The following is a 6,509-nucleotide window of genomic DNA, read 5'->3' as shown; positions in this document are numbered from 1 at the left end:
GAAAGTAGGCTTAAACTTGGTTCGTACTTTTATTGAGGTTTCAGCAAATTCTCATTGAACTGGGGCGTTAACCCAAAATTTTAAATGACAAAACAATCAAACAAGTGATATGCCATATAATATAAAACATAATTGAAAATGAACTTTAGGCAAAAATCATACAAAAGTCGACAGGTTTATATAAAACACAAGGTGAGTTATTTCATATACAATAGTTTCAAGTACATCATTGACAGTTAAATATTGTTTAAATCAGTTTGGAATATATGAATAAAAGATGATTTCATCAATCACAAATTACAAAGGTTTAACCTATACTTCAATAGTACATAAACATTCTCTTAAAACAATGATTTGGCGAAAGATGCAAATTACTACAAATGTTGGTTACAAAACAGAGTTATATGCCACCCGCCCAAAATGAAAGTACATGCATGTTACAGAATAAACATATGCGAGGCTCATAATAGAGGCCACTATCTTTTGGCTAAGTCCCTTCCACTAGTCTTCAACATCGTGGTAATACTTAGAAAAAGGAAAGAAAAGGGGTAAATTCGAAAGAACTTAGTGAGCTCTAGAACTAAACATGTTCAACCTTATAATCAGATTCCAACAATAGGGATAACTCAACATATATATTTAATAATAATAAGCTAGTAGGTTTCTCGAAGAGACATTTGGGTGTAGACACTCTTCCATAAAACAATAGTAGATACCTATCCCTGGCGGACTTTATTATTTGTCAAATACAATTTGCAACTACTTTTCCATAGGAAATTTCATTAACATCAATAGAACAAATACTTCACTTGAATGGATACAAAAGCTACCATCACTTACTCTATCATCCCAAACATACCAGTTGACTTGTATCTATACGCGTACTGAGTATAACTCCCTTTGGATAAAATGCACCAAACACTACAACTAACATATACATTTGTCCAAAACACATTAAATAAGATTAAGACTTAATACTCCTCATGCAATGCAACTACATAATCAACAGTTCTATTTGGCAGTCTATCATACCTCACTTTGAATGTACATAACATGCATTATATACAACAAATCCAGTGCTTACATTTTCTTACTCTTTCCCACGCCCTTGTGCTTAGCTTGGATCCTATATTTACAACTCATAACAAACGTCTTAATCTACGTTATTTTGAACATATGCGTATTTTCCTACAAGATCAGGGCTTTTTGCTATAGTTAGCAACTAACATGCCCTACTAGAAACCCAGTACATACACCAATCTGGTTAGCCACTAATATGCCCTATTAGTGGCCAATCATATCCGAATAACAAGTTTGCACACAAAAGAATTTGTATTTATTTCTTATCATTTACAATGACATGTAGATGGTTACATGCAACAAATTTTCTCTCTTGCCCTCACTTCTGTCTTGAACAATCGTTTCCATCTTGTGAGCCTTGGCTATCATGGCTACTAGACTTTGAACTTCTATAGTTTCTACTAGGGAGCAAATTTCATCCCTTAAGCCCCACTCAAATTTATCACACAAGGCCTTTTCAATTTGGAACATATCCTTTACACATCGACTAAGTTTGACAAAATCTTGCTTGTATTCCATCACTGACATTGGTCCTTGCTTGAGATATAAAAACTCTTTCTTCATCTTTCCATATACATCAGATACACATGTTGCTCTCTAAATTTTATTGAAAGGATCTTCTAGTCTATTTGTTCTTTTAGGATCACGCTTACCAACTTTCCCACCATTGATATACCTCTACCTCCAATAAAGAAACAACGTATAATAGACTATTTGTCGATGTACATTTTAGCTCTGCAGTCACCTTTTCTACATGAGTTAGCAACCACATAAGTTAGCAACTGTACTGCTGTGGCGAGGTCATCACCCTTATCCCTTAGAAATTTCTTAGCGCCACGCTTACGTATCTCCCTCATGGGATCTGTAACACCCCTATCCCGTATCCGTCACCGGAATAGGTAAGGGGCATTACAAGACAAACAGAACATTTCAAACCAATTCAGAATCACAAATATCATATAACATCATTTCATAAGCAATCATCTCTTAAGATGGTCTACGAGACCTAAAATGTACTTTTAAGAAAGGTCTGGACTAAAACGAACACATTCAGAATTTCCAGAACATAACCAAATCTTTCAAAATTGTTAAAGTCACACACCCATGTGACTAAGCCGTGTGACACACACGGGCACCAGGCACGCCCATATGATCCAACCGTGCCAAAACAGAGCAGGCATACTGACTTTCATCTACGACCAATAGACACACCCATGTATTATAGCCGTGTGATACTTGGCTAGCTACTGACTTATGCCCACGGCCATATGACATGCCCGTGTGTCAAAGCCATGTGATTTTTAAGAGGTTACTGCCAAACAAACACGGCCACAAAGCACGCCCGTGGCCTTTGACCGTGTGGTACAAAGCAGGCTTGGTTTAAGCCAATTTTACCACCCCTTTTTGGGTTCAATCCTACAAGCAATAATATACAACAATTATACCAAAAATTTCAACCAATTCTATGCTCAAAATGGCCAAACCGCATTAGAACATAGCACATTACAAACATACACCAAAATTATGCACAAACTTATCATTGGCTAGCCAACTCTCATGGCATAACATATATATACAAATCAAAACTTAATTACATAGACATTCTAGCCTATACATGCCATACTTTAAAATTTACACTTTCAATAGTACCAAAATGAAGTCGATAGTGTGGTGACGATCCTCGACTCTCCTCGAGCCTTCAGTAGTTACGATATCTGAAAAACAGACAGAAATCACATAGAGTAAGCTAGAAGGAGCTTAGTAAGCCAAATACAATTGGTCTAACTACTAAAACTTACAAGTACAATTCAACCATAAAGATTCATAACTATTTCATAGAATAATTTGATAAACTTAACCATGCTCCTTTGTTTTCTTGTATGTCGTGCCTCATTTCCAAATTCGATACACATTTCACAGAGACAGAGTCTTTTATATTTAGAAATTTAATACAATACAAATGTACCTGTTTAGGTTATACATTTCATATAATCATTCTCATATTTCGTACCCTATCATCAAATAGTTTAGATACGATACCGATACTCACAAAAAAGTACAACACCAACGTCTTTAATGTGGTCTTACATGTAATTCAATATCGATGCCTCTATCCCAAACAGGGTCTTACACAAAATCAGATACGATGCCGATGTCCCAGACATGGTCTTATACGTGATAAACCGTAATTTATACATATTTTTACCCCATGTTTAATGTATTTTATGGATGATTTTCCATTAGAATTGGTGAATTCGATGCTCCTAATGATTTAATTTCATGTCTTATACTTAGGAAAGCATAGGAGAGCGAAAGGAACGAGAAACGAGCCAAAAACAGAGAAAATGGGCCAAAGTACGAAATCAACACGGCATGGACTTCCTCACATGGGCATCCCACACGACCGTGTCAATTTGGTAGAATCGAAGTACGACTCACATAAGTATAACACACGCCCGTGCCATTCTAACAGGCTCAAACACGGCTTGAAATAATCGCACACTGGCGTGTCACACGGGCGTGTCCCTACCGAGCCTAAGTTGAGTCCAATTCGAAAAGGGCTAATTTTGAGGGCTCTTAGGCATTCCAAAGCCTATAAATACACCCTAGAGGAGGAAGAAAAGGGAGATGGAGAATAGAAGGTAAGGAATTGCTCCAAGAAAGCCGATTGATCCATCTTAGAAGCTGGATTCATCATCAAGATTGAAGATCTCTCCTTAATTTTCCCTTTTAGGAGTTTTGGGTTTTCTTTATGTTTTGTATTCTATATTCTGAGATGTTTTCTTATTTAGTTATGAAGTAAATCCCCTAAATACCTAAGGGGAATGAAACCTAAGACGAATCTTGTTATTATTTTCTAAATTGTATGATAGATATTTAACTTGTTCTTAATTATGTGTTCTTAATTCTTGTTTTGACATCCCAGGATTCTGATTCAAGATAAGCTCTTATTTAGAGGAGGAATAGACCCGTCTAAGAGTACATTTGTCATAATTAAGCGGAGTTGATTGCGCGCCTAGACATAGGGTGATAAGATTTTGCTAGATTAGGGTGAAACCTAATAAGCAGATCCATTGATCGAGTTAATGCAACCCTAGAGTGTTAATTAGAGAAAGGTCTCAATTATTCAATCTAGGGATTAGACGTTATTAGTCTTGAATAAGGATAATAACATAACTTAGGGATCTCTACGGAATAGGTTAAATGAATAAATCGTCCGATTCGGAGCCAGAATAACAAGTACAGTCTAGGTGGATTTTTCCTTAGGTATTGTCTCAATTCAATCGATTTTCCCAAAAGCAATTCCCCAATTCAATTCTCTGTGAATTCTTAGTTTAGATAATTAGTTAATTAAAACAAAACCTCTTTATTCTTAGGCTAGATAATAAAAAGACAGTCATTACTAGTACTTTTAGTTCCTTTGGGTTCGACTATTCGGTCTTGCTAAAACTATACTACTGTTCGATAGGTACACTTGCCTACATCGCGATAATAGTTAGTTTCAAGAATGATTAATTATAAATATTTAAAACCTATCACGAAATCAAGCAATCAAGTTTTTGGCGCTGTTGCTAGGGAACTAAGATATTAGGAACACTCAATTTTTATTACTTTAACCATTTATTTTTCTTGCAAATTAATTTTATTTTATTTATTATTATTATTTATTAATTTACTTTCTCTTGGCAGGTTTTTATAGTTTATGACTAGAAGAAACCTGTTAGGACCACTACTTTTTGACGAAGAAATTGATCGAACAGTCGCAGAAACCAAAGCTAAATAAGGAGAAGCTTAAGATACACAGAGAACGAGCAAGAAGATGATACTCAACCCCAACCGAAGAGATGGCTGAAAATCAAGACAATCAGCTGCCTCCTGCAATTGTGGTTAATCAAAATCCTACTCCACGTACTATGTATGATTATGCTAAACCTTCTTTAACAGGAGCTGAATCGAGCATAGTTAGACCTACTGTAGCTGCAAATAATTTTGAACTAAAACCTAACATTATTCAAATGATACAGCAATTTGCTTAGTTTGATGGTTTGCAGGATGAGGATCCAAACGCCCACTTAGCAAACTTTTTGGAACTATGCAATACATTTAAAATTAATGGCGTTTCTGATGATGCTATTCGTCTTCGGTTATTCCCTTTTTCTGTAAGGAACAAAGCTAAACAGTGGTTGAACTCGTTACCACGAGGGTCAATTACTACTTGGGAATAAATGACTGAAAAATTTTTACTAAAATATTTTCCGCCAGCTAAAACGGCTAAATTACATAATGATATCTCTTCTTTTGTGCAGATGGATTTAGAAACACTCTACGATGCATGAGAGAGATACAAGGACTTACTGAGAAGGTGCCTTCACTATGGGTTACCGCTTTGGCTTCAGGTTCAAACATTCCATAATGACCTGAATTCTTCGACTCTACAAATGGTTGACGCAGCTACTGGCAGAACCATCAATAATAAAACACCTAAAGATGCTTATGAGTTCATGAGGAGATGTCACTAAATAACTATTAGTGGCAAGTCATGAGGACAAAGCCAACGAAAACAACCGATGTTTATAATGTTGATTCAGTCACCATGCTCTCTAATCAGGTAGAACTCTTGAATAAGAAAATTGATGGTTTCCTTAGTTCTTCACAGATTCACCCAGTAATGCAGTGCGAAGCAAGTGGAGGTGGAATAAGCCATTCGGAATACCAACCTTATGGCCACAACATGGATAACGAGCAATTAAATTACATGGGTAATAATCCTCGTCCTCAAAACAATCCATATAGTAATACTTACAATGCAGGTTGGAGGAACCGCCCCAATTTCTCGTGGGGTGGTCAAGGAAATCAAAGACCACAACCACCTCCAGGCTACCAACAACCACCCCACCAACAGGAAAAGAAGCTGAACCTTGAAGAGATGCTCTCAAAGTTTATATCGGTGTCAGAAACTCATTTCCAGAATATCGAGACAGCACTTAAGAATCAACAAGCATCAATCCAAGGGCTCGAAACTCAGATAAGCCAGCTATCCAAACTGATTTCAAAAAGACCACTAGGAAGTTTACTTAGTAGCACCAAATCTAAAGAGCATGTGAAAGCAGTTACACTAAGGAGTGGGAAAGTGTTAGTGAAAACTGAAAAGAAGCTAACACAAGAAGCCGTGGTAAGCGAAAGGGGGGAAGAAAAACCCGAAAAAGTGACAAACTAGTGCTGAAGGAATATAAACCTCCAGTTTCATACCCAGTAAAATTGAAAAAAGAGAGCATTGATGCACAATTCGGTAAGTTTCTTGAAATTTTTAAGCAATTACATGTCAACTTCGTAACACCTCTAACCCGTATCAGTCGCCAGATTGGGGTTACAAGGTATTACTTGAACTAAATATCTTTTTTTTTTAACATTAATACATGCACACACTT

General features: G+C 36.4%; 1 non-coding gene across 1 annotated transcript; it reads right to left on the bottom strand.

Annotated features, from left to right (window-relative positions):
- Positions 1-5,355: 5,355 nt before the first annotated feature.
- LOC121212836 (small nucleolar RNA R71) lies at positions 5,356-5,461 on the bottom strand. Its single transcript, XR_005908209.1, has one exon. It is a non-coding gene; the product is annotated as a small nucleolar RNA R71 (small nucleolar RNA).
- Positions 5,462-6,509: the final 1,048 nt, after the last annotated feature.

This window comes from Gossypium hirsutum, chromosome A13 (genome assembly GCF_007990345.1).
Source record: "Gossypium hirsutum isolate 1008001.06 chromosome A13, Gossypium_hirsutum_v2.1, whole genome shotgun sequence".
Lineage (NCBI taxonomy): Eukaryota > Viridiplantae > Streptophyta > Magnoliopsida > Malvales > Malvaceae > Gossypium > Gossypium hirsutum.
Note: the sequence above shows the minus strand (reverse complement) of the source record. Positions and strands in the feature narration are given on the sequence as shown.